We start from the raw sequence: 24,203 nt of genomic DNA, 5'->3' as shown, positions 1-24,203 counted from the left end.
TCTCCGTCCCTCCCGTATTTCTCTCCCTCTCTCTCTCCGTCCCCCCCGTATTTCTCTCCCTCTCTCTCTCCGTCCCCCCCGTATTTCTCTCCCTCTCTCTCTCCGTCCCACCCGTATTTCTCTCCCTCTCTCTCTCCGTCCCCCCCGTATTTCTCTCCCTCTCTCTCTCCGTCCCCCCCGTATTTCCCCCTCTCTCTCTCCGTCCCCCCCCGTATTTCTCTCCCTCTCTCTCTCCGTCCCCCCCGTATTTCTCTCTCTCTCTCTCCGTCCCCCCCCCGTATTTCTCCCCCTCTCTCTCTCCGTCCCCCCCATATTTCTCTCCCTCTCTCTCTCCGTCCCCCCCGTATTTCTCTCCCTCTCTCTCTCCGTCCCCCCCGTATTTCTCTCCCTCTCTCTCCGTCCCCCCCGTATTTCTCCCTCTCTCTCTGTCCCCCCCGTATTTCTCTCCCTCTCTCTCTCCGTCCCCCCCGTATTTCTCCCCTCTCTCCGTCCCAATATTTCACTCTCTCCGTCCCCCCTTTTCCCCCAATATTTCCCCCTCCCTCCGTCCCCCCTTTCCCCCCAATATTTCCCCCTCCCTCCGTCCCCCCTTTCCCCCCAATATTTCCCCCTCCCTCCGTCCCCCCTTTCCCCCCAATATTTCCCCCTCCCTCCGTCCCCCCTTTCCCACCAATATTTCCCCCTCCCTCCGTCCTCCCTTTCCCCCAATATTTCCCCCTCCCTCCGTCCCCCCTTTCCCACCAATATTTCCCCCTCTCTCCGTCCCAATATTTCCCCCTCTCTCCGTCCCCCCCTTTCCCCCCCAATATTTCCCCCTCCCTCCGTCCCCCCTTTTCCCCCCAATATTTCCCCCTCCCTCTGTCCCCCCTCTCTCCGTCCCCACTTTCCCCCCAATATTTCCCTCTCTCCGTCCCCCCTTTCCCCCAATATTTCCCCCTCTCTCCGTCCCCCCCCTTTCCCCCAATATTTCCCCCTCTCTCCGTCCCCTTTCCCCCCAATATTTCCCTCTCTCCGTCCCCCCTTTCCCCCCAATATTTCCCCCTCTCTCCGTCCCCCCTTTTCCCCCAATATTTCCCCCTCCCTCCGTCCCCCCTTTTCCCCCCAATATTTCCCCCTCCCTCCGTCCCCCCTTTTCCCCCTATATTTCCCCCTCCCTCCGTCCCCCCCTTTTCCCCCTATATTTCCCCCTCCCTCCGTCCCCCCTTTTCCCCCCAATATTTCCCCCTCCCTCCGTCCCCCCTTTTCCCCCTATATTTCCCCCTCTCTCCGTCCCCCCCCTTTCCCCCCAATATTTCCCTCTCTCCGTCCCCCCTTTCCCCCCAATATTTCCCTCTCTCCGTCCCCCCTTTCCCCCCAATATTTCCCCCCTCTTCTCTGTCCCCCCCTTTTCCCCCAATATTTCCCCCTCCCTCCGTCCCCCCTTTTCCCCCTATATTTCCCCCTCTCTCCGTCCCCCCTTTTCCCCCCAATATTTCCCCCTCCCTCCGTCCCCCCTTTTCCCCCCAATATTTCCCCCTCCCTCTGTCCCCCTCTCTCCGTCCCCCCTTTCCCCCAATATTTCCCCCTCTCTCCGTCCCCCCCTTTTCCCCCTATATTTCCCCCTCCCTCCGTCCCCCCTTTTCCCCCCAATATTTCCCCCTCCCTCCGTCCCCCCCTTTTCCCCCCAATATTTCCCCCTCCCTCCGTCCCCCCTTTTCCCCCCAATATTTCCCCCTCCCTCTGTCCCCCCCTTTCCCCCAATATTTCCCCCCTCTCTCCGTCCCCCCCCTTTCCCCCCAATATTTCCCCTCTCCGTCCCCCCTTTCCCCCCCAATATTTCCCCCTCTCTCCGTCCCCCTTTCCCCCCCAATATTTCCCCCTCCCTCCGTCCCCCCTTTCCCCCCAATATTTCCCTCCCTCCGTCCCAATATTTCCCTCCCTCCGCCCCCCTTTTCCCCCCTCACCTCCTCCGTCCTCCTCCTCCTCCTCCTCGGCCTTCACTCCGGCAGTTTTCATGGCTCCTCCTCTTCTTGGGTTTTCCCCCCCCCCCAAAAAAAAAATTAATAATAATAATTACAACTCAAAGAAAAAAAAAATATTTTTTTTTTTGCCTGGCCAAAATATATTCAGGGAAGGGGGGGGAATTGCCCCTTTAATGGTTGGGGGGCAGGGACCTGCCCCTTTAACTGGAGGACCCTCCCACCCTCCAGGGGGACCATCTTGCCCCCCCCCACAAAAACACTTTGTCTCTTTATTTTCCCCCCTTTTCTCCTTCTCCCTGACTGACTTGCCAGGCAACTGGTCGCGCAGGAAATGACGACACAGAGGAAGGCGGGGCCCGAACGGCCCTACGTCCCACACCAGCCACGCCCCCCCCCCCGACAAACCCAGCCCCCACGCATGCGCACCTCCCTCCCTCCCTCCCTGGGCAACTGCGGATTTGCCCCTCACTTTCAAGATGGCGGCGCCGAGCAGCCATCTTGGTGAGGGGCATAAGCTTTGAAGCAGAAGGGGAGGGGTTTGGGGAAGAAAATGAACCCAGTGCATGTTATTAGTGTTGCTTTTTTTTAAAAAAAATGAGGGCTGGAATGTTTCTGCTCACATCAGTCATGTTCAATTGCTTCGTGTTTTCAAGTTGTTATTTTCCCCCTGTTTTTTTTTCTGCCCCTCACCAAGATGGCGGCGCCCCGCAGTGCAGCTGCCGCCATCTTGGTGCGGGGCACAGGCGTTGAAGTAGGGGAGGGGGTGGGGAGGGAAGGAACTCGACTATGTGTTATTTTTATTGCTTTTTTATATAATGAGGGCTGGAATGTTTCTGCTAACATGAGTAATGTTCAATTGCCCTACGTTTTTAAATTGTTATTTGCTCCCTGGTATTTTTTTTTGCCCCTCTCCAAGATGGCGGCGCCCCGCAGTGCAGTCGCCGCCATCTTGGTGCGGGGCAAGGGCGGTGACGCTGGGGCAGGAGGAACAGAAGCAACCAAGTGCCGACTGAATATTATCTTTATTGCTTGTTCAAATGAGGTCCGGAATGCTGATCATTTTATCAAATTGGCACAGTTAAAAAAAAAAATTGTTATTTTGCACCCCCGCCCCCGCCAGCCACTTCAAGATGGCGGCGCCCCGCAGTGCAGCCGCCGCCATCTTGGTGCGGGGCAACGCCGGGGGAGGCCAGCGGATGCGCATGCGCATGCGCGGCATTCCGGCGCCTGCGCAGATCGAGGGAGGTGGAGGCTGCGTGCCACCGCCCCCTGACGACGTCCTTAAAGGGGCCGCGTCCACCTTTGAATGTGGCTTTTGCAAAGGCCCCTTTAAGTGGTACAGCTGTGTGTCAAATCTGCAGAAAACGTTGCAAAACAAATGAAAGAGAGAGAGACAGTCATTGAGGGATGGTTTTTGTCTGACCTGCCCCTCCGACGGTGCGGCGCTCCCTCGGCACCGACCCTCCGACAGTGCGGCGCTCCCTCGGTACTGACCCTCCAACGTGCGGCGCTCCCTCGGTACCGACCCTCCGACAGTGCGGCGCTCCCTCAGTACTGACCCTCCGACAGTGCGGCGCTCCCTCGGTACCGACCCTCCGACAGTGCGGCGCTCCCTCGGTACCGACCCTCCGACAGTGCGGTGCTCCCTCAGTACCGACCCTCCCACAGTGCGGCGCTCCCTCGGTACCGACCCTCCGACAGTGCGGCGCTCCCTCGGTACCGACCCTCCGACAGTGCGGCGCTCCCTCGGTACCGACCCTCCGACAGTGCGGCGCTCCCTCGGTACCGACCCTCCGACAGTGCGGCGCTCCCTCGGTACCGACCCTCCGACAGTGCGGCGCTCCCTCGGTACCGACCCTCCCACAGTGCGGCGCTCCCTCAGTACCGACCCTCCGACAGTGCGGCGCTCCCTCAGTACCGACCCTCCCACAGTGCGGCTCTCCCTCAGTACCGACCCTCCCACAGTGCGGCTCTCCCTCAGTACCGACACCTCCGACAGTGCGGCGCTCCCTCAGTACTGACCCTCCGACAGTGCGGCGTTCCCTCAGTACCGACCCTCCGACAGTGCGGCGCTCCCTCAGTACCGACCCTCCGACAGTGCGGCGCTCCCTCAGTACCGACCCTCCGACAGTGCGGCGCTCCCTCAGTACCGACCCTCCGACAGTGCGGCGCTCCCTCAGTACCGACCCTCCGACAGTGCGGCGCTCCCTCGGAACCGACCCTCCCACAGTGCGGCGCTCCCTCGGTACCGACCCTCCGACAGTGCGGCGCTCCCTCGGCACCGACCCTCCGACAGTGCGGCGCTCCCTCGGCACCGACCCTCCCACAGTGCGGCGCTCCCCTCGGTACCGACCCTCCGACAGTGCGGCGCTCCCTCGGTACCGACCCTCCGACAGTGCGGCGCTCCCTCGGTACCGACCCTCCGACAGTGCGGCGCTCCCTCGGTACCGACCCTCCGACAGTGCGGCGCTCCCTCGGTACCGACCCTCCGACAGTGCGGCGCTCCCTCGGTACCGACCCTCCGACAGTGCGGCGCTCCCTCGGTACCGACCCTCCGACAGTGCGGCGCTCCCTCTGTACCGACCCTCCGACAGTGCGGCGCTCCCTCAGTACCGACCCTCCGACAGTGCGGCGCTCCCTCGGAACCGACCCTCCCACAGTGCGGCGCTCCCTCGGTACCGACCCTCCGACAGTGCGGCGCTCCCCTCGGCACCGACCCTCCGACAGTGCGGCGCTCCCTCGGCACCGACCCTCCCACAGTGCGGCGCTCCCTCGGCACCGACCCTCCGACAGTGCGGCGCTCCCTCGGTACCGACCCTCCGACAGTGCGGCGCTCCCTCGGTACCGACCCTCCCACAGTGCGGCGCTCCCTCAGTACCGACCCTCCCACAGTGCGGCGCTCCCTCGGCACCGACCCTCCGACAGTGCGGCGCTCCCTCAGTACCGACCCTCCACAGTGCGGCGCTCCCTCAGTACCGACCCTCCGACAGTGCGGCGCTCCCTCGGTACCGACCCTCCCACAGTGCGGCGCTCCCTCGGTACCGACCCTCCCACAGTGCGGCGCTCCCTCGGTACCGACCCCTCCGACAGTGCGGCGCTCCCTCGGTACCGACCCTCCGACAGTGCGGCGCTCCCTCGGTACCGACCCTCCGACAGTGCGGCGCTCCCTCAGTACCGACCCTCCCACAGTGCGGCGCTCCCTCAGTACTGACCCTCCGACAGTGCGGCGCTCCCTCGGTACTGACCCTCCGACAGTGCGGCGCTCCCTCAGTACTGACCCTCCGACAGTGCGGCGCTCCCTCGGTACTGACCCTCCGACAGTGCGGCTCTCCCTCAGTACCGACCCTCCCACAGTGCGGCGCTCCCTCGGTACCGACCCTCCGACAGTGCGGCTCTCCCTCAGTACCGACCCTCCCACAGTGCGGCGCTCCCTCGGTACCGACCCTCCGACAGTGCGGCGCTCCCTCGGTACGGACCCTCCGACAGTGCGGCGCTCCCTCAGTACCGACCCTCCGACAGTGCGGCTCTCCCTCAGTACCGACCCTCCCACAGTGCGGCGCTCCCTCAGTACCGACCCTCCCACAGTGCGGCGCTCCCTCAGTACCGACCCTCCCACAGTGCGGAGCTCCCTCAGTACGGACCCTCCGACAGTGCGGCGCTCCCTCAGTACCGACCCTCCGACAGTGCGGCGCTCCCTCAGTACCGACCCTCCGACAGCGCGGCGCTCCCTCAGTACCGACCCTCCGACAGTGCGGCGCTCCCTCAGTACCGACCCTCCGACAGTGCGGCGCTCCCTCCGCACCGACCCTCCCAGGGGAGTGACGGCCTGGGGCAATGGATTATTTTGGGTCGGGGGGGCCAGAGAGAGAGAGAGAGAGAGAGAGCGCCAAAACTGAACCACGACTGACACCGACAACACCAGCTGGCCATGGCTGCGGGATCTTGCTGTGCGCGGGGTGGGAGAGTTGGGGGAGGCCCCATCTCACTCCAGCTCCACCATAAACTCCCTCAGAACCGGCCAGAATTTACCGGCAGCTGCCAATCTACAAACCTCCCTCAGCAGAGTTCGCCTCCCGCCTCCAGAGGGCGGCCCTCGCCCTGGCGGAGGTTTTGAGCCAACGAGCGGTCAGTTGAGGCGACGTGAGCAGGAGGCCAGAACACAAGAACGCAGAGGCTCCAGCCGAGTCCGGTCTGGGGACAGACTCCCTCCTGGCCCCCTCTCCACCCTCCAACTGCTCCAGAACTCTGTTCCCCCCGTCTCCGATCCCGCATCAAGCCCCGTCTGTCCCTCTCTCGCCCCTCCGTCTGTCCCACTCTCGACCCTCCGTCTGTCCCCCCTCTCGACCCTCCGTCTGTCCCCCTCTCGACCCTCCGTCTGTCCCCCCTCTCGACCCTCCGTCTGTCCCTCTCTCCCTCCCACCCCACGTCTGTCCATCTCTCTCTCTCTCTCTCTCTGCCCCCGCTCTCTCCCCTGTCTGTCCGACTCTCTCTCTCCCTTCCCCACCCCGTCTGTCTGTCTGTCGCTCTCTCTCTCTCTCCTCCGTCCGTCTGTCTCTTTCTCTCTCCCTTTCCCCCGTCTGTCCGTCTCTCTCTCTCACTTCCCTCCCGTCTGTCCGTCTCTCTCCCCCGTCTGTACGTCTCCCTTTCTCTCTCCCCCGTCTGTCCGTCTCCCTTTCTCAATCCCCCGTCTGTCCGTCTCCCTTTCTCTCTCCCCCCCGTCTTTCCGTCTCCCTTTCTCTCCACCCCGTCTGTCCGTCTCCCTCTCTCTCTCACACGTCTGTCCGTCTCCCTCCCTCTCTCCCACGTCTGTCCGTCTCGCTCTCTCTCTCTCCCTCCCCCGTCTGTCCGTCTCACTCTCTCTCTTTCTCTCCCCCGTCTGTCCGTCTCCCTTTCTCTCTCCCCCCGTCTTTCCGTCTCCCTTTCTCTCCACCCCGTCTGTCCGTCTCCCTTTCTTTCTACCCCCATCTGTCCGTCTCCCTCCCTCTCTCCCACGTCTGTCCGTCTCTCTCTCTCTTTCCCACGTCTGTCTGTCTCGCTATCTCTCTCTCTCCCCCGTCTGTCCATCTCTCTCTCTCTCTCTCTCTCCGCTGTCTGTCTCTCTCTCTCCCCCTCTCCGCCGTCTGTCTCTCTCTCACCCACCCCCCCGTCTGTCCGTCTCTCTGTCTCTCTCTCTCCCGGTCTGTCCGTCTCTCTCTCCCCCGTCTCTCTCTCTCCCCCGTCTGTCCCACCCTCTCTCTCTCCCCTGTCTGTCCGTCTCCCTCTCTCTCTCCCACGTCTGTCCGTCTCTCTCTCTCCCCCGTCCGTCCCTCCCTCTCTCACTCCCCTGTCTGTCCGTCTCCCTCTCTCTCTCCCACGTCTGTCCGTCTCCCTCTCTCTCTCCCACGTCTGTCCGTCTCCCTCTCTCTCTCCCACGTCTGTCCGTCTCCCTCTCTCTCTCCCACGTCTGTCCGTCTCCCTCTCTCTCTCCCACGTCTGTCCGTCTCTCTCGCTCTCTCTTCCCCCCACCCCCGTCTGTCCGTCTCTCTCTCTCTTCCCCCCCCCCCGCCGTCTATCCCTCTCTCTCTCTCTCTCTTCAGCCCTCCCGTCTGTCCGTCTCTCTCGCTCTCTCTCTCTCTTCCCCACCCCGTCTGTCCGTCTCTCTCTCTCTCTATCTATTCCCCCCACGTCTGTCCGTCTATCTCTACCGCTCTTCCCCGACCCGACTCTGCCTTCCCCGTCTGTCTGTCTCTCTCTCGCTCTCGTCCCCCCCACCCCGTCTGTCCGTCCCTCTCTCTCCCCCGTCTGTCCGTCTCTCTCTCTCTCTTCCCCCCCGTCTGTCCGTCTCTCTCTCTCTCTTCCCCCCCGTCTGTCAATCTCTCTCTCTCTCTCTCCCCCCATCGTCTGACCGTCTCTCTCTCTCTTCCCCCGTCTGTCCCTCTCTCCCTCTCCCCGTCTCTCTCCATCCCCGTCTGTCCGTCTCTCTCTCTCACACTTCCCCGTCTGTCCGTCTCTCTCTCTCTCCCCCGTCTGTCCCTCTCTCTCTCCCCCGTCTGTCCCCTCTCTCTCTCTCCCCCGTCTGTCCCTCTCTCTCTCTCTCTCCCCCGTCTGTCCGTCTCTCGCTCTCTCTCTCCCCCGTCTGTCCGTCTCTCTCTCTCCCCCGTCTGTCCGTCTCTCTCTCTCTCCCCCGTCTGTCCGTCTCTCTCTCTCTCCCCCGTCTGTCCGTCTCTCTCACTCTCCCCCGTCTGTCCCTCTCTCTCTCCCCCGTCTGTCCCTCTCTCTCTCTCTCTCTCCCCCGTCTGTCCGTCTCTCTCACTCTCTCCCCCGTCTGTCCGTCTCTCTCACTCTCTCCCCCGTCTGTCCGTCTCTCTCACTCTCTCCCCCGTCTGTCTGTCCGTCTCTCTCTCTCTCTCTCCCCCGTCTGTCTGTCCGTCTCTCTCTCTCTCTCCCCCGTCTGTCCGTCTCTCTCACTCTCTCCCCCGTCTGTCCGTCTCTCACTCTCTCTCTCTCCCGTCTGTCCATCTCTCTCTCTCCCCCGTCTGACCGTCTCTCTCTCTCCCCCGTCTGTCCGTCTCTCTCTTTCTCCCCCGTCTGCCCGTCTCTCTCTCTCCCCCGTCTGTCCATCTCTCTCTCTCCCCCGTCTGTCCGTCTCTCTCCCTCTCTCTCCCCCGTCTGTCCGTCTCTCTCTCCCCCGTCTGTCCGTCTCTCTTTCTCTCCCCTGTCCGTCCGTCTCTCTCTCTCTCTCCCCCCCCCGTCTGTCCGTCTTCTCCCCCGTCTGTCCGTCCCTCTCTCTCCCCCGTCTGTCCCTCTCTCTCCCCCGTCTGTCCCTCTCTCTCCCCCGTCTGTCCCTCTCTCTCCCCCGTCTGTCCGTCTCTCTCTCACTCTCTCCCCCGTCTGTCCGTCTCACTCTCTCTCCCCTGTCTGTCCGTCTCACTCTCTCTCCCCTGTCTGTCCGTCTCTCTCTCTCTCTCTCTCTCTCTCCCCCGTCTGTCCGTCTCTCTCTCTCTCTCTCCCCCGTCTGTCCGTCTCTTTCTCTCTTCCAGCCCCGTCTGTCCGTCTCTCTCTATCTTCCCCCCTCCGTCTGTCCCTCACGCTCTCTCCCCCGTCCGTCCGTCTCTCTCTCTCTCCCCCGTCTGTCCGTCACTGTCTCTCTCTACCCCACCCCCTTCTGTCCGTCTGCCTCTCTCTCTCTCCCTCGTCTGTCCGTCACTCACTCTCTCTCTCCCCCGTTTGTCCGTCTCTCACTCTCTCTCCCCAGTCTGTCCGTCTCTCACTCTCTCTCTCCCCCCCGTCTGTCCGTCTCTCTCTCTCTCCCCCGTCAGTCCTCTCTCTCTCTCTCCCCCCCCGTCTGTCCGTCCCTCTCTCTCTCTCTCCGTCTGTCCGTCCCTCTCTCTCTCCCCCGACTGTCCGTCCCTCTCTCTCTCCGTCTGTCCGTCCCTCTCTCTCTCTCTCCCCCGTCTGTCCGTCCATCTCTCTCTCCCCCGACTGTCCGTCCCTCTCTCTCTCCGTCTGTCCGTCCCTCTCTCTCTCTCTCTCCGTCTGTCCGTCCATCTCTCTCTCCCCCGACTGTCCGTCCCTCTCTCTTTCTTTCCATCTCCCCCCGTCTGTGTGTCTCTATCTCTCTCCCCCCCGTCTGTGTCTCTCTCTCCCTCTCTCTCTGCCCCGTCTGTCCGTCTCTCTCTCTCCCCCGTCTGTCCGTCTATCTCTCTCTCTCCCCCGTCTGTCCGTGTCTCTCTCTCTCTCCCCGTCTGTCCGTCTCTCTCTCTCTCCCCCGTCTATCCGTCTCCCTCTCTCTCCCCCGTCTGTCCGTCTCTCTCTCTCTCTCCCCCGTCTGTCCGTCTCTCTCTCTCTCTCCCCCGTCTGTCCGTGTCTCTCTCTCTCTCCCCGTCTGTCCGTCTCTCTCTCTCTCCCCCGTCTGTCCGTCTATCTCTCTCTTCCCCCCGTCTGTCCGTCTCTCTCTCTCTCTTCCCCCACCCCCGTCTGTCCGTCTCTCTCTCTCGTCCCCCCCATCTGTCCGTCTCTCACTCTCTCTCTCACCCCCGTCTGTCCGTCTCTCTCTTTCCCCCGTCTGACCGTCTCTCTCTCTCCCCTGTCTGTCCGTCTCTCTCTCTCTCCCCTGTCTGTCCGTCTCTCTCTCTCACCCCTGTCTGTCCGTCTCTCTCTCTCACTCTCTCTCTCCCACGTCTGGCCATCTCTCTCTCTCCCCCGTCTGTCCGTCTCTCTCTCTCCCCCGTCTGTTTGTCTCTCTCTCTCCCCCGTCTGTCCGTCTCTCTCTCTCCCCCGTCTGTCCGTCTCTCTCTCTCCCCGTCTGTCCGTCTCTCTCTCTCTCCCCCGTCTGTCCGTCTCTCACTCTCTCTCTCTCCCCAGTCTGTCCGTCTCTCTCTTTCCCCCGTCTGACCGTCTCTCTCTCTCCCGTCTGTCCGTCTCTCTCTCTCTCCCCTGCCTGTCCGTCTCTCTCTCTCACCACTGTCTGTCCGTCTCTCTCTCTCACTCTCTCTCTCCCCCGTCTGGCCGTCTCTCTCTCTCCCCCGTCTGTCCGTCTCTCTCTCTCTCTCCCCCCGATCTGTCCGTCTCTCTCTCTCTCCCCCGTCTGTCCGTCTCTCTCCCTCACCCCCGTCTGTCCGTCTCTCCGTCTCCCATCTCTCCGACTCTCTCTCCCGTCTCTCCGTCTCACTCTCTCACCCCCACTCTCTCTCTCTCTTCCCCCCCGTCTGTTCATCTCTCTCTCTCTCTCTCTTCCCCCCCATTTCTGTCCGTCTCTCTCTCTCTCTCACCCCCCCGTCTGTCCGTCTCTCTCTCTCTCTCACCCCCCCTTCTGTCCGTCTCTCTCTCTCTTCCCCCCGTCTGTCCTTCTCTCTCTCTCTCTCCCCTGTCTGTCCGTCTCTCCCTCTCTCTCCCCCGTCTGTCCGTCTCTCTCTCCCCCCCGTCTGTCCGTCCCTCTCTCTCCCTCCCACCTGCCTCTCTCTCTCCCTCTCTCTCTCCCACCCCCGTCTGTCCGTCTCTCTCTCTCTCCCCCGTCTGTCCGTCTCTCACTCTCTCTCTCTCCCCAGTCTGTCCGTCTCTCTCTTTCCCCCGTCTGACCGTCTCTCTCTCTCCCGTCTGTCCGTCTCTCTCTCTCTCCCCTGTCTGTCCGTCTCTCTCTCTCACCACTGTCTGTCCGTCTCTCTCTCTCACTCTCTCTCTCCCCCGTCTGTCCGTCTCTCTCTCCCCCCCGTCTGTCCGTCCCTCTCTCTCCCTCCCACCTGCCTCTCTCTCTCCCTCTCTCTCTCCCACCCCCGTCTGTCCGTCTCTCTCTCTCTCCCCCGTCTGTCCGTCTCTCACTCTCTCTCTCTCCCCAGTCTGTCCGTCTCTCTCTTTCCCCCGTCTGACCGTCTCTCTCTCTCCCGTCTGTCCGTCTCTCTCTCTCTCCCCTGTCTGTCCGTCTCTCTCTCTCTCCCCCGTCTGTCCGTCTCTCACTCTCTCTCTCTCCCCAGTCTGTCCGTCTCTCTCTTTCCCCCGTCTGACCGTCTCTCTCTCTCCCGTCTGTCCGTCTCTCTCTCTCTCCCCTGTCTGTCCGTCTCTCTCTCTCACCACTGTCTGTCCGTCTCTCTCTCTCACTCTCTCTCTCCCCCGTCTGGCCGTCTCTCTCTCTCCCCCGTCTGTCCGTCTCTCTCTCTCTCTCCCCCCGATCTGTCCGTCTCTCTCTCTCTCCCCCGTCTGTCCGTCTCTCTCTCTCTCCCCCTTCTGTCCGTCTCTCCGTCTCCCATCTCTCCGACTCTCTCTCCCGTCTCTCTCTCTCCCGTCTCTCCGTCTCACTCTCTCACCCCCACTCTCTCTCTCTCTTCCCCCCCGTCTGTTCATCTCTCTCTCTCTCTCACTCTCTCTCACCCCCCCGTCTGTCCGTCTCTCTCTCTCTCTCAACCCCCCTTCTGTCCGTCTCTCTCTCTCTTCCCCCCGTCTGTCCTTTTCTCTCTCTCTCCCCCGTCTGTCCGTCTCTCCCTCTCTCTCTCCCGTCTGTTCGTCTCTCCCTCTCTCTCTCCCGTCTGTTCGTCTCTCCCTCTCTCTCTCCCGTCTCTCCGTCTCACCCTCTCTCTCTCCCGTCTCTCCGTCTCACTCTCTCTCTCTCCCCCCCACTCTCCCTGTCTCACTCTCTCTCTCTGCCCCCCACTCTCCCTGTCTCTCTCTTCCCCCCCGTCTGTTCGTCTCTCTCTCTCTCTCTTCCTCCCCGTCTGTCCGTCTCTCTCTCTCCCCCCACCTCTGTCGTATCACTCTAGCTCTCTCAGCCCCCGTCTGTCCGTCTCTCTCTCTCTCTTCCCCCCCGTCTGTCAATCTCTCTCTCTCTCTCTTCCCCCCATCGTCTGACCGTCTCTCTCTCTCCCCGTTTGTCCAGCTCTCTCTCTCTCTCACACATCCCCGTCTGTCCGTCTCTCTCCCCCGTCCGTCCGTCTCTCTCTCCCCCGTCTGTCCGTCTCTCTCTCTCTCTCCCCCGTCTGTCCGTCTCTCTCACTCTCTCCCCCGTCTGTCCGTCTCTCTCTCTCTCCCTCATCTGTCCGTCTCTCTCTCTCTCTCCCCCGTCTGTCCGTCTCTCTCTCCCCCGTCTGTCCGTCTCTCTCTCCCCCGTCTGTCCGTCTCTCTCTCTCTCTCCCCCGTCTGTCCGTCTCTCTCACTCTCTCCCCCGTCTGTCCGTCTCTCTCTCTCTCCCTCATCTGTCCGTCTCTCTCTCTCTCTCCCCCGTCTGTCCGTCTCTCTCTCTCTCTCTCTCTCTCCCCCGTCTGTCCGTCTCTCTCTCTCTCTCTCTCCCCCGTTTGTCCATTTCTCTCTCCCGTCTGTCCGTCTCTCTCTCTCCCCCGTCTGTCCGTCTCTCTCTCTCCCCCGTCTGTCCGTCTCTCTCTCTCCCCCGTCTGTCCGTCTCTCTCTCTCTCCCCCCCGTCTGTCCGTCCCTCTCTCTCCCTCCCACCTGCCTCTCTCTCTCTCTCTCTCTCTCACACCCCCGTCTGTCCGTCTCTCTCTCTCTCTCTCCCCCGTCTGTCCGTCTCTCACTCTCTCTCTCTCCCCAGTCTGTCCGTCTCTCTCTTTCCCCCGTCTGACCGTCTCTCTCTCTCCCGTCTGTCCGTCTCTCTCTCTCTCCCCTGCCTGTCCGTCTCTCCCTGTCTCTCTGCCGTCTCTCTCTCTCCCATCTCTCCGACTCTCTCTCTGTCTCTCCCCCCCCACTCTCTCTCTCTCCCCCCCCTTCCCCCCCTCTCTCTCCCCCCTTCCCCCCGTCGTCTCACTTTCTCTCTCTCTCTCTCCCCCCCGTCTGGCCGTCTCTCTCTCTCTCTCCCCCGTCTGTCCGTCTCTCTCTCTCCCCCGTCTGTCCGTCTCTCTCTCTCTCTCCCCCGTCTGTCCGTCTCTCCCGTCTCTCTCTCTCCCATCTCTCCGACTCTCTCTCCCGTCTCTCTCTCTCCCGTCTCTCCGTCTCCCATCTCTCCGACTCTCTCTCCCGTCTCTCTCTCTCCCGTCTCTCCGTCTCACTCTCTCACCCCCACTCTCTCTCTCTCTTCCCCCCTGTCTGTTCATCTCTCTCTCTCTCTCTCTTCCCCCCCGTTTCTGTCCGTCTCTCTCTCTCTCTCACCCCCCCGTCTGTCCGTCTCTCTCTCTCTCTCACCCCCCCTTCTGTCCGTCTCTCTCTCTCTTCCCCCCGTCTGTCCTTCTCTCTCTCTCTCTCCCCTGTCTGTCCGTCTCTCCCTCTCTCTCCCCCGTCTGTCCGTCTCTCTCTCTCTCCCCCCCGTCTGTCCGTCCCTCTCTCTCCCTCCCACCTGCCTCTCTCTCTCTCTCTCTCTCCCACCCCCGTCTGTCCGTCTCTCTCTCTCTCCCCCGTCTGTCCGTCTCTCACTCTCTCTCTCTCCCCAGTCTGTCCGTTTCTCTCTTTCCCCCGTCTGACCGTCTGTCTCTCTCCCGTCTGTCCGTCTCTCTCTCTCTCCCCTGCCTGTCCGTCTCTCTCTCTCACCACTGTCTGTCCGTCTCTCTCTCTCACTCTCTCTCTCCCCCGTCTGGCCGTCTCTCTCTCTCCCCCGTCTGTCCGTCTCTCTCTCTCTCCCCCGTCTGTCCGTCTCTCTCTCTCTCCCCCGTCTGTCCGTCTCTCCGTCTCCCATCTCTCCGACTCTCTCTCCCGTCTCTCTCTCTCCCGTCTCTCCGTCTCACTCTCTCACCCCCACTCTCTCTCTCTCTTCCCCCCCGTCTGTTCATCTCTCTCTCTCTCTTCCCCCCCCGTTTCTGTCCATCTCTCTCTCTCTCTCACCCCCCCGTCTGTCCGTCTCTCTCTCTCTCCCCCCCCCCGTCTGTCCGTCTCTCTCTCTCTCCCCCGTCTGTCCGTCTCTCTCTCTCTCTTCCCCCGTCTGTCCGTCTCTCCCTCTCTCTCTCCCGTCTGTCCGTCTCTCCCTCTCTCTCTCCCCCGTCTGTCCGTCTCTCTCTCCCCCCCCGTCTGTCCGTCTCTCTCTCCCCCCCCGTCTGTCCGTCTCTCTCTTTCCCCCGTCTGACCGTCTCTCTCTCTCCCGTCTGTCCGTCTCTCTCTCTCTCCCCTGCCTGTCCGTCTCTCTCTCTCACCACTGTCTGTCCGTCTCTCTCTCTCACTCTCTCTCTCCCCCGTCTGGCCGTCTCTCTCTCTCCCCCGTCTGTCCGTCTCTCTCTCTCTCTCCCCCCGATCTGTCCGTCTCTCTCTCTCTCCCCCGTCTGTCCGTCTCTCTCCCTCACCCCCGTCTGTCCGTCTCTCCGTCTCCCATCTCTCCGACTCTCTCTCCCGTCTCTCTCTCTCCCGTCTCTCCGTCTCACTCTCTCACCCCCACTCTCTCTCTCTCTTCCCCCCCGTCTGTTCATCTCTCTCTCTCTCTCTCTTCCCCCCCATTTCTGTCCGTCTCTCTCTCTCTCTCACCCCCCCGTCTGTCCGTCTCTCTCTCTCTCTCACCCCCCCTTCTGTCCGTCTCTCTCTCTCTTCCCCCCGTCTGTCCTTCTCTCTCTCTCTCTCCCCTGTCTGTCCGTCTCTCCCTCTCTCTCCCCCGTCTGTCCGTCTCTCTCTCCCCCCCGTCTGTCCGTCCCTCTCTCTCCCTCCCACCTGCCTCTCTCTCTCCCTCTCTCTCTCCCACCCCCGTCTGTCCGTCTCTCTCTCTCTCCCCCGTCTGTCCGTCTCTCACTCTCTCTCTCTCCCCAGTCTGTCCGTCTCTCTCTTTCCCCCGTCTGACCGTCTCTCTCTCTCCCGTCTGTCCGTCTCTCTCTCTCTCCCCTGTCTGTCCGTCTCTCTCTCTCTCCCCCGTCTGTCCGTCTCTCACTCTCTCTCTCTCCCCAGTCTGTCCGTCTCTCTCTTTCCCCCGTCTGACCGTCTCTCTCTCTCCCGTCTGTCCGTCTCTCTCTCTCTCCCCTGTCTGTCCGTCTCTCTCACTCTCTCCCCCGTCTGTCGTCCTCTCTCTCTCCCTCGTCTGTCCGTCTCTCTCTCTCTCCCCCGTCTGTCCATCTCTCCCTGTCTCTCTCTCTCCCGTCTCTCCGTCTCACTCTCTCACCCCCACTCTCTCTCTCTCTTCCCCCCCGTCTGTTCATCTCTCTCTCTCTCTCTCTTCCCCCCCGTTTCTGTCCGTCTCTCTCTCTCTCTCACCCCCCCGTCTGTCCGTCTCTCTCTCTCTCTCACCCCCCCTTCTGTCCGTCTCTCTCTCTCTTCCCCCCGTCTGTCCTTCTCTCTCTCTCTCTCCCCTGTCTGTCCGTCTCTCCCTCTCTCTCCCCCGTCTGTCCGTCTCTCTCTCTCTCCCCCCCGTCTGTCCGTCCCTCTCTCTCCCTCCCACCTGCCTCTCTCTCTCTCTCCCACCCCCGTCTGTCCGTCTCTCTCTCTCTCCCCCGTCTGTCCGTCTCTCACTCTCTCTCTCTCCCCAGTCTGTCCGTTTCTCTCTTTCCCCCGTCTGACCGTCTCTCTCTCTCCCGTCTGTCCGTCTCTCTCTCTCTCCCCTGCCTGTCCGTCTCTCTCTCTCACCACTGTCTGTCCGTCTCTCTCTCTCACTCTCTCTCTCCCCCGTCTGGCCGTCTCTCTCTCTCCCCCGTCTGTCCGTCTCTCTCTCTCTCTCCCCCCGATCTGTCCGTCTCTCTCTCTCTCCCCCGTCTGTCCGTCTCTCTCTCTCTCCCCCGTCTGTCCGTCTCTCCGTCTCCCATCTCTCCGACTCTCTCTCCCATCTCTCTCTCTCCCGTCTCTCCGTCTCACTCTCTCACCCCCACTCTCTCTCTCTTCCCCCCCGTCTGTTCATCTCTCTCTCTCTCTTCCCCCCCATTTCTGTCCGTCTCTCTCTCTCTCTCACCCCCCCGTCTGTCCGTCTCTCTCTCTCTCTCACCCCCCCTTCTGTCCGTCTCTCTCTCTCTTCCCCCCGTCTGTCCTTCTCTCTCTCTCCCCTGTCTGTCCGTCTCTCCCTCTCTCTCCCCCGTCTGTCCGTCTCTCTCTCCCCCCCGTCTGTCCGTCCCTCTCTCTCCCTCCCACCTGCCTCTCTCTCTCTCTCTCTCTCTCTCTCCCACCCCCGTCTGTCCGTCTCTCTCTCTCTCCCCCGTCTGTCCGTCTCTCACTCTCTCTCTCTCCCCAGTCTGTCCGTCTCTCTCTTTCCCCCGTCTGACCGTCTCTCTCTCTCCCGTCTGTCCGTCTCTCTCTCTCTCCCCTGTCTGTCCGTCTCTCTCTCTCACCACTGTCTGTCCGTCTCTCTCTCTCACTCTCTCTCTCCCTCGTCTGTCCGTCTCTCTCTCTGTCCCCCGTCTGTCCGTCTCTCCCTGTCTCTCTCTCTCCCGTCTCTCCGTCTCACTCTCTCACCCCCACTCTCTCTCTCTCTTCCCCCCGTCTGTTCATCTCTCTCTCTCTCTCTCTTCCCCCCCGTTTCTGTCCGTCTCTCTCTCTCTCTCACCCCCCCGTCTGTCCGTCTCTCTCTCTCTCTCACCCCCCGTTCTGTCCGTCTCTCTCTCTCTTCCCCCCGTCTGTCCTTCTCTCTCTCTCTCTCCCCTGTCTGTCCGTCTCTCCCTCTCTCTCCCCCGTCTGTCCGTCTCTCTCTCTCTCCCCCCCGTCTGTCCGTCCCTCTCTCTCCCTCCCACCTGCCTCTCTCTCTCTCTCCCACCCCCGTCTGTCCGTCTCTCTCTCTCTCCCCCGTCTGTCCGTCTCTCACTCTCTCTCTCTCCCCAGTCTGTCCGTTTCTCTCTTTCCCCCGTCTGACCGTCTCTCTCTCTCCCGTCTGACCGTCTCTCTCTCTCCCGTCTGTCCGTCTCTCTCTCTCTCCCCTGCCTGTCCGTCTCTCTCTCTCACCACTGTCTGTCCGTCTCTCTCTCTCACTCTCTCTCTCCCCCGTCTGGCCGTCTCTCTCTCTCCCCCGTCTGTCCGTCTCTCTCTCTCTCTCCCCCCGATCTGTCCGTCTCTCTCTCTCTCCCCCGTCTGTCCGTCTCTCTCTCTCTCCCCCGTCTGTCCGTCTCTCCGTCTCCCATCTCTCCGACTCTCTCTCCCGTCTCTCTCTCTCCCGTCTCTCCGTCTCACTCTCTCACCCCCACTCTCTCTCTCTTCCCCCCCGTCTGTTCATCTCTCTCTCTCTCTTCCCCCCCATTTCTGTCCGTCTCTCTCTCTCTCTCACCCCCCCGTCTGTCCGTCTCTCTCTCTCTCTCACCCCCCCTTCTGTCCGTCTCTCTCTCTCTCTCCCCCCGATCTGTCCGTCTCTCTCTCTCTCCCCCGTCTGTCCGTCTCTCTCTCTCTCCCCCGTCTGTCCGTCTCTCCGTCTCCCATCTCTCCGACTCTCTCTCCCGTCTCTCTCTCTCCCGTCTCTCCGTCTCACTCTCTCACCCCCACTCTCTCTCTCTTCCCCCCCGTCTGTTCATCTCTCTCTCTCTCTTCCCCCCCATTTCTGTCCGTCTCTCTCTCTCTCTCACCCCCCCGTCTGTCCTTCTCTCTCTCTCCCCTGTCTGTCCGTCTCTCCCTCTCTCTCCCCCGTCTGTCCGTCTCTCTCTCCCCCCCGTCTGTCCGTCCCTCTCTCTCCCTCCCACCTGCCTCTCTCTCTCTCTCTCTCTCTCCCACCCCCGTCTGTCCGTCTCTCTCTCTCTCCCCCGTCTGTCCGTCTCTCACTCTCTCTCTCTCCCCAGTCTGTCCGTCTCTCTCTTTCCCCCGTCTGACCGTCTCTCTCTCTCCCGTCTGTCCGTCTCTCTCTCTCTCCCCTGTCTGTCCGTCTCTCTCTCTCACCACTGTCTGTCCGTCTCTCTCTCTCACTCTCTCTCTCCCCCGTCTGGCCGTCTCTCTCTCTCCCCCGTCTGTCCGTCTCTCTCTCTCTCTCCCCCCGATCTGTCCGTCTCTCTCTCTCTCCCCCGTCTGTCCGTCTCTCTCTCTCTCCCCCGTCTGTCCGTCTCTCCGTCTCCCATCTCTCCGACTCTCTCTCCCGTCTCTCTCTCTCCCGTCTCTCCGTCTCACTCTCTCACCCCCACTCTCTCTCTCTCTTCCCCCCCGTCTGTTCATCTCTCTCTCTCTCTTCCCCCCCCGTTTCTGTCCGTCTCTCTCTCTCTCTCACCCCCCCCGTCTGTCCGTCTCTCTCTCTCTCCCCCCCCCCGTCTGTCCGTCTCTCTCTCTCTCCCCCGTCTGTCCGTCTCTCTCTCTCTCTTCCCCCGTCTGTCCGTCTCTCCCTCTCTCTCTCCCGTCTGTCCGTCTCTCCCTCTCTCTCTCCCCCGTCTGTCCGTCTCTCTCTCCCCCCCCGTCTGTCCGTCTCTCTCTCCCCCCCCGTCTGTCCGTCTCTCTCTCTCTCCCCCGTCTGTCCGTCTCTCCCTCTCTCTCTCCCGTCTGTCCGTCTCTCCCTCTCTCTCTCCCGTCTGTCCGTCTCTCCCTCTCTCTCTCCCGTCTGTCCGTCTCTCCCTCTCTCTCTCCCCCCCACTCTCCCTGTCTCTCTCTTCCCCCCGTCTGTTCGTCTCTCTTTCTCTCTTCCTCCCCATCTGTCCGTCTCTCTCTCTCTTGCCCCCCGTCTGTCAATCTCTCTCTCTCTCTCTTCCCCCCGTTTGTCCCTCTCTCTCGCTCTCTCCCCGTCTGTCCGTCTCTCTCTCTCCCCGTCTGTCCAGCTCTCTCTCTCTCTCACACTTCCCCGTCTGTCCGTCTCTCTCACTCTCTCACCCGTCTGTCCGTCTCTCTCACTCTCTCCCCCGTCTGTCCGTCTCTCTCACTCTCTCCCCCGTCTGTCCGTCTCTCTCACTCTCTCCCCCGTCTGTCCGTCTCTCTCACTCTCTCCCCCGTCTGTCGTCCTCTCTCTCTCCCTCGTCTGTCCGTCTCTCTCTCTCTCCCCCGTCTGTCCGTCTCTCTCTCTCTCTCTCCCATCTCTCCGACTCTCTCTCTGTCTCTCCCCCCCCACTCTCTCTCTCTCCCCCCCCTTCCCCCCCTCTCTCTCCCCCCTTCCCCCCGTCGTCTCACTTTCTCTCTCTCTCTCTCCCCCCCGTCTGGCCGTCTCTCTCTCTCCCCCGTCTGTCCGTCTCTCTCTCTCCCCGTCTGTCCGTCTCTCTCTCTCTCTCCCCCGTCTGTCCGTCTCTCCCGTCTCTCTCTCTCCCATCTCTCCGACTCTCTCTCCCGTCTCTCTCTCTCCCGTCTCTCCGTCTCACTCTCTCACCCCCACTCTCTCTCTCTCTTCCCCCCCGTCTGTTCATCTCTCTCTCTCTCTCTCTTCCCCCCCCGTTTCTGTCCGTCTCTCTCTCTCACCCCCCCGTCTGTCCGTCTCTCTCTCTCTCTCACCCCCCCTTCTGTCCGTCTCTCTCTCTCTTCCCCCCGTCTGTCCTTCTCTCTCTCTCTCTCCCCTGTCTGTCCGTCTCTCCCTCTCTCTCCCCCGTCTGTCCGTCTCTCTCTCTCTCCCCCCCGTCTGTCCGTCCCTCTCTCTCCCTCCCACCTGCCTCTCTCTCTCTCTCCCACCCCCGTCTGTCCGTCTCTCTCTCTCTCCCCCGTCTGTCCGTCTCTCACTCTCTCTCTCTCCCCAGTCTGTCCGTTTCTCTCTTTCCCCCGTCTGACCGTTTCTCTCTCTCCCGTCTGTCCGTCTCTCTCTCTCTCCCCTGTCTGTCCGTCTCTCTCTCTCACCACTGTCTGTCCGTCTCTCTCTCTCACTCTCTCTCTCCCCCGTCTGGCCGTCTCTCTCTCTCCCCCGTCTGTCCGTCTCTCTCTCTCTCTCCCCCCGATCTGTCCGTCTCTCTCTCTCTCCCCCGTCTGTCCGTCTCTCTCTCTCTCCCCCGTCTGTCCGTCTCTCCGTCTCCCATCTCTCCGACTCTCTCTCCCGTCTCTCTCTCTCCCGTCTCTCCGTCTCACTCTCTCACCCCCACTCTCTCTCTCTTCCCCCCCGTCTGTTCATCTCTCTCTCTCTCTCTCTCTTCCCCCCCGTTTCTGTCCATCTCTCTCTCTCTCTCTCACCCCCCCGTCTGTCCGTCTCTCTCTCTCTCTCTCAACCCCCCTTCTGTCCGTCTCTCTCTCTCTTCCCCCCGTCTGTCCTTTTCTCTCTCTCTCTCTCCCCCGTCTGTCCGTCTCTCCCTCTCTCTCTCCCGTCTGTTCGTCTCTCCCTCTCTCTCTCCCGTCTGTTCGTCTCTCCCTCTCTCTCTCCCGTCTCTCCGTCTCACTCTCTCTCTCTCCCCCCCACTCTCCCTGTCTCACTCTCTCTCTCTGCCCCCCACTCTCCCTGTCTCTCTCTTCCTCCCCGTCTGTCCGTCTCTCTCTCTCCCCCCACCTCTGTCGTATCACTCTAGCTCTCTCAGCCCCCGTCTGTCCGTCTCTCTCTCTCTCTTCCCCCCCGTCTGTCAATCTCTCTCTCTCTCTCTTCCCCCCATCGTCTGACCGTCTCTCTCTCTCCCCGTTTGTCCAGCTCTCTCTCTCTCTCACACATCCCCGTCTGTCCGTCTCTCTCCCCCGTCCGTCCGTCTCTCTCTCCCCCGTCTGTCCGTCTCTCTCTCTCTCTCGCCCGTCTGTCCGTCTCTCTCACTCTCTCCCCCGTCTGTCCGTCTCTCTCTCTCTCTCCCCCGTCTGTCCGTCTCTCTCTCTCTCTCCCCGTCTGTCCGTCTCTCTCTCTCTCTCTCTCTCCCCCGTCTGTCCGTCTCTCTCTCTCTCTCTCTCTCTCCCCCGTTTGTCCGTCTCTCTCTCTCCCGTCTGTCCGTCTCTCTCTCTCCCGTCTGTCCGTCTCTCTCTCTCCCCCGTCTGTCCGTCTCTCTCTCTCCCCCGTCTGTCTGTCTCTCTCTCTCCCCCGTCTGTCCGTCTCTCTCTCTCCCCCGTCTGTCCGTCTCTCTCTCTCCCCCGTCTGTCCGTCTCTCTCTCTCCCCCGTCTGTCCGTCTCTCTCTCTCCCCCGTCTGTCCGTCTCTCTCTCTCTCCCCCCCGTCTGTCCGTCCCTCTCTCTCCCTCCCACCTGCCTCTCTCTCTCTCTCTCTCTCCCACCCCCGTCTGTCCGTCTCTCTCTCTCTCCCCCGTCTGTCCGTCTCTCACTCTCTCTCTCTCCCCAGTCTGTCCGTCTCTCTCTTTCCCCCGTCTGACCGTTTCTCTCTCTCCCGTCTGTCCGTCTCTCTCTCTCTCCCCTGTCTGTCCGTCTCTCTCTCTCACTCTCTCTCTCCCCCGTCTGGCCGTCTCTCTCTCTCCCCCGTCTGTCCGTCTCTCTCTCTCTCTCCCCCCGATCTGTCCGTCTCTCTCTCTCTCCCCCGTCTGTCCGTCTCTCTCTCTCTCCCCCGTCTGTCCGTCTCTCCGTCTCCCATCTCTCCGACTCTCTCTCCCGTCTCTCTCTCTCCCGTCTCTCCGTCTCACTCTCTCACCCCCACTCTCTCTCTCTTCCCCCCCGTCTGTTCATCTCTCTCTCTCTCTCTCTCTTCCCCCCCGTTTCTGTCCATCTCTCTCTCTCTCTCTCACCCCCCCGTCTGTCCGTCTCTCTCTCTCTCTCTCAACCCCCCTTCTGTCCGTCTCTCTCTCTCTTCCCCCCGTCTGTCCTTTTCTCTCTCTCTCTCTCCCCCGTCTGTCCGTCTCTCCCTCTCTCTCTCCCGTCTGTTCGTCTCTCCCTCTCTCTCTCCCGTCTGTTCGTCTCTCCCTCTCTCTCTCCCGTCTCTCCGTCTCACTCTCTCTCTCTCCCCCCCACTCTCCCTGTCTCACTCTCTCTCTCTGCCCCCCACTCTCCCTGTCTCTCTCTTCCTCCCCGTCTGTCCGTCTCTCTCTCTCCCCCCACCTCTGTCGTATCACTCTAGCTCTCTCAGCCCCCGTCTGTCCGTCTCTCTCTCTCTCTTCCCCCCCGTCTGTCAATCTCTCTCTCTCTCTCTTCCCCCCATCGTCTGACCGTCTCTCTCTCTCCCCGTTTGTCCAGCTCTCTCTCTCTCTCACACATCCCCGTCTGTCTGTCTCTCTCCCCCGTCCGTCCGTCTCTCTCTCCCCCGTCTGTCCGTCTCTCTCTCTCTCTCGCCCGTCTGTCCGTCTCTCTCACTCTCTCCCCCGTCTGTCCGTCTCTCTCTCTCTCTCCCCCGTCTGTCCGTCTCTCTCTCTCTCTCTCTCTCTCCCCCGTCTGTCCGTCTCTCTCTCTCTCTCTCTCTCTCCCCCGTTTGTCCGTCTCTCTCTCTCCCGTCTGTCCGTCTCTCTCTCTCCCGTCTGTCCGTCTCTCTCTCTCCCCCGTCTGTCCGTCTCTCTCTCTCCCCCGTCTGTCCGTCTCTCTCTCTCCCCCGTCTGTCCGTCTCTCTCTCTCCCCCGTCTGTCCGTCTCTCTCTCTCCCCCGTCTGTCCGTCTCTCTCTCTCCCCCGTCTGTCCGTCTCTCTCTCTCTCCCCCCCGTCTGTCCGTCCCTCTCTCTCCCTCCCACCTGCCTCTCTCTCTCTCTCTCTCTCCCACCCCCGTCTGTCCGTCTCTCTCTCTCTCCCCCGTCTGTCCGTCTCTCACTCTCTCTCTCTCCCCAGTCTGTCCGTCTCTCTCTTTCCCCCGTCTGACCGTCTCTCTCTCTCCCGTCTGTCCGTCTCTCTCTCTCCCGTCTGTCCGTCTCTCTCTCTCCCGTCTGTCCGTCTCTCTCTCTCTCCCCTGCCTGTCCGTCTCTCTCTCTCTCCCCTGCCTGTCCGTCTCTCTCTCTCACCACTGTCTGTCCGTCTCTCTCTCTCACTCTCTCTCTCCCCCGTCTGGCCGTCTCTCTCTCTCCCCCGTCTGTCCGTCTCTCTCTCTCCCCCGTCTGTCCGTCTCTCTCTCTCTCTCCCCCCGATCTGTCCGTCTCTCTCTCTCTCCCCCGTCTGTCCGTCTCTCTCTCTCTCCCCCGTCTGTCCGTCTCTCCGTCTCCCATCTCTCCGACTCTCTCTTCCCGTCTCTCTCTCTCCCGTCTCTCCGTCTCACTCTCTCACCCCCACTCTCTCTCTCTCTTCCCCCCCGTCTGTTCATCTCTCTCTCTCTCTCTCTTCCCCCCAATTTCTGTCCGTCTCTCTCTCTCTCTCACCCCCCCGTCTGTCCTTCTTTCTCTCTCTCTCACCCCCCCTTCTGTCCGTCTCTCTCTCTCTCTTCCCCCCGTCTGTCCTTCTCTCTCTCTCTCTCCCCTGTCTGTCCGTCTCTCCCTCTCTCTCCCCCGTCTGTCCGTCTCTCTCTCTCTCCCCCCCGTCTGTCCGTCCCTCTCTCTCCCTCCCACCTGCCTCTCTCTCTCTCTCTCTCCCACCCCCGTCTGTCCGTCTCTCTCTCTCTCCCACCCCCGTCTGTCCGTCTCTCTCTCCCCCCCGTCTGTCCGTCTCTCACTCTCTCTCTCTCTCCAGTCTGTCCGTCTCTCTCTTTCCCCTGTCTGTCCGTCTCTCTCTCTCACCACTGTCTGTCCGTCTCTCTCTCTCACTCTCTCTCTCCCCCGTCTGGCCGTCTCTCTCTCTCCCCCGTCTGTCCGTCTCTCTCTCTCTCTCCCCCCGATCTGTCCGTCTCTCTCTCTCTCCCCCGTCTGTCCGTCTCTCTCTCTCTCCCCCGTCTGTCCGTCTCTCCGTCTCCCATCTCTCCGACTCTCTCTCCCGTCTCTCTCTCTCCCGTCTCTCTCTCTCCCGTCTCTCCGTCTCACTCTCTCACCCCCACTCTCTCTCTCTCTTCCCCCCCGTCTGTTCATCTCTCTCTCTCTCTCTTCCCCCCCCGTTTCTGTCCATCTCTCTCTCTCTCTCACCCCCCCGTCTGTCCGTCTCTCTCTCTCTCTCTCTCACCCCCCCTTCTGTCCGTCTCTCTCTCTCTTCCCCCCGTCTGTCCTTCTCTCTCTCTCTCTCCCCTGTCTGTCCGTCTCTCCCTCTCTCTCCCCCGTCTGTCCGTCTCTCTCTCTCTCCCCCCCCCGTCTGTCCGTCCCTCTCTCTCCCTCCC

This window comes from Heptranchias perlo, unplaced genomic scaffold (assembly GCF_035084215.1).
Source record: "Heptranchias perlo isolate sHepPer1 unplaced genomic scaffold, sHepPer1.hap1 HAP1_SCAFFOLD_676, whole genome shotgun sequence".
NCBI classification, from domain to species: Eukaryota; Metazoa; Chordata; class Chondrichthyes; order Hexanchiformes; family Hexanchidae; genus Heptranchias; species Heptranchias perlo.
The sequence above is the reverse complement of the archived record's forward strand: the minus strand, read 5'-3'. Positions refer to the sequence as shown.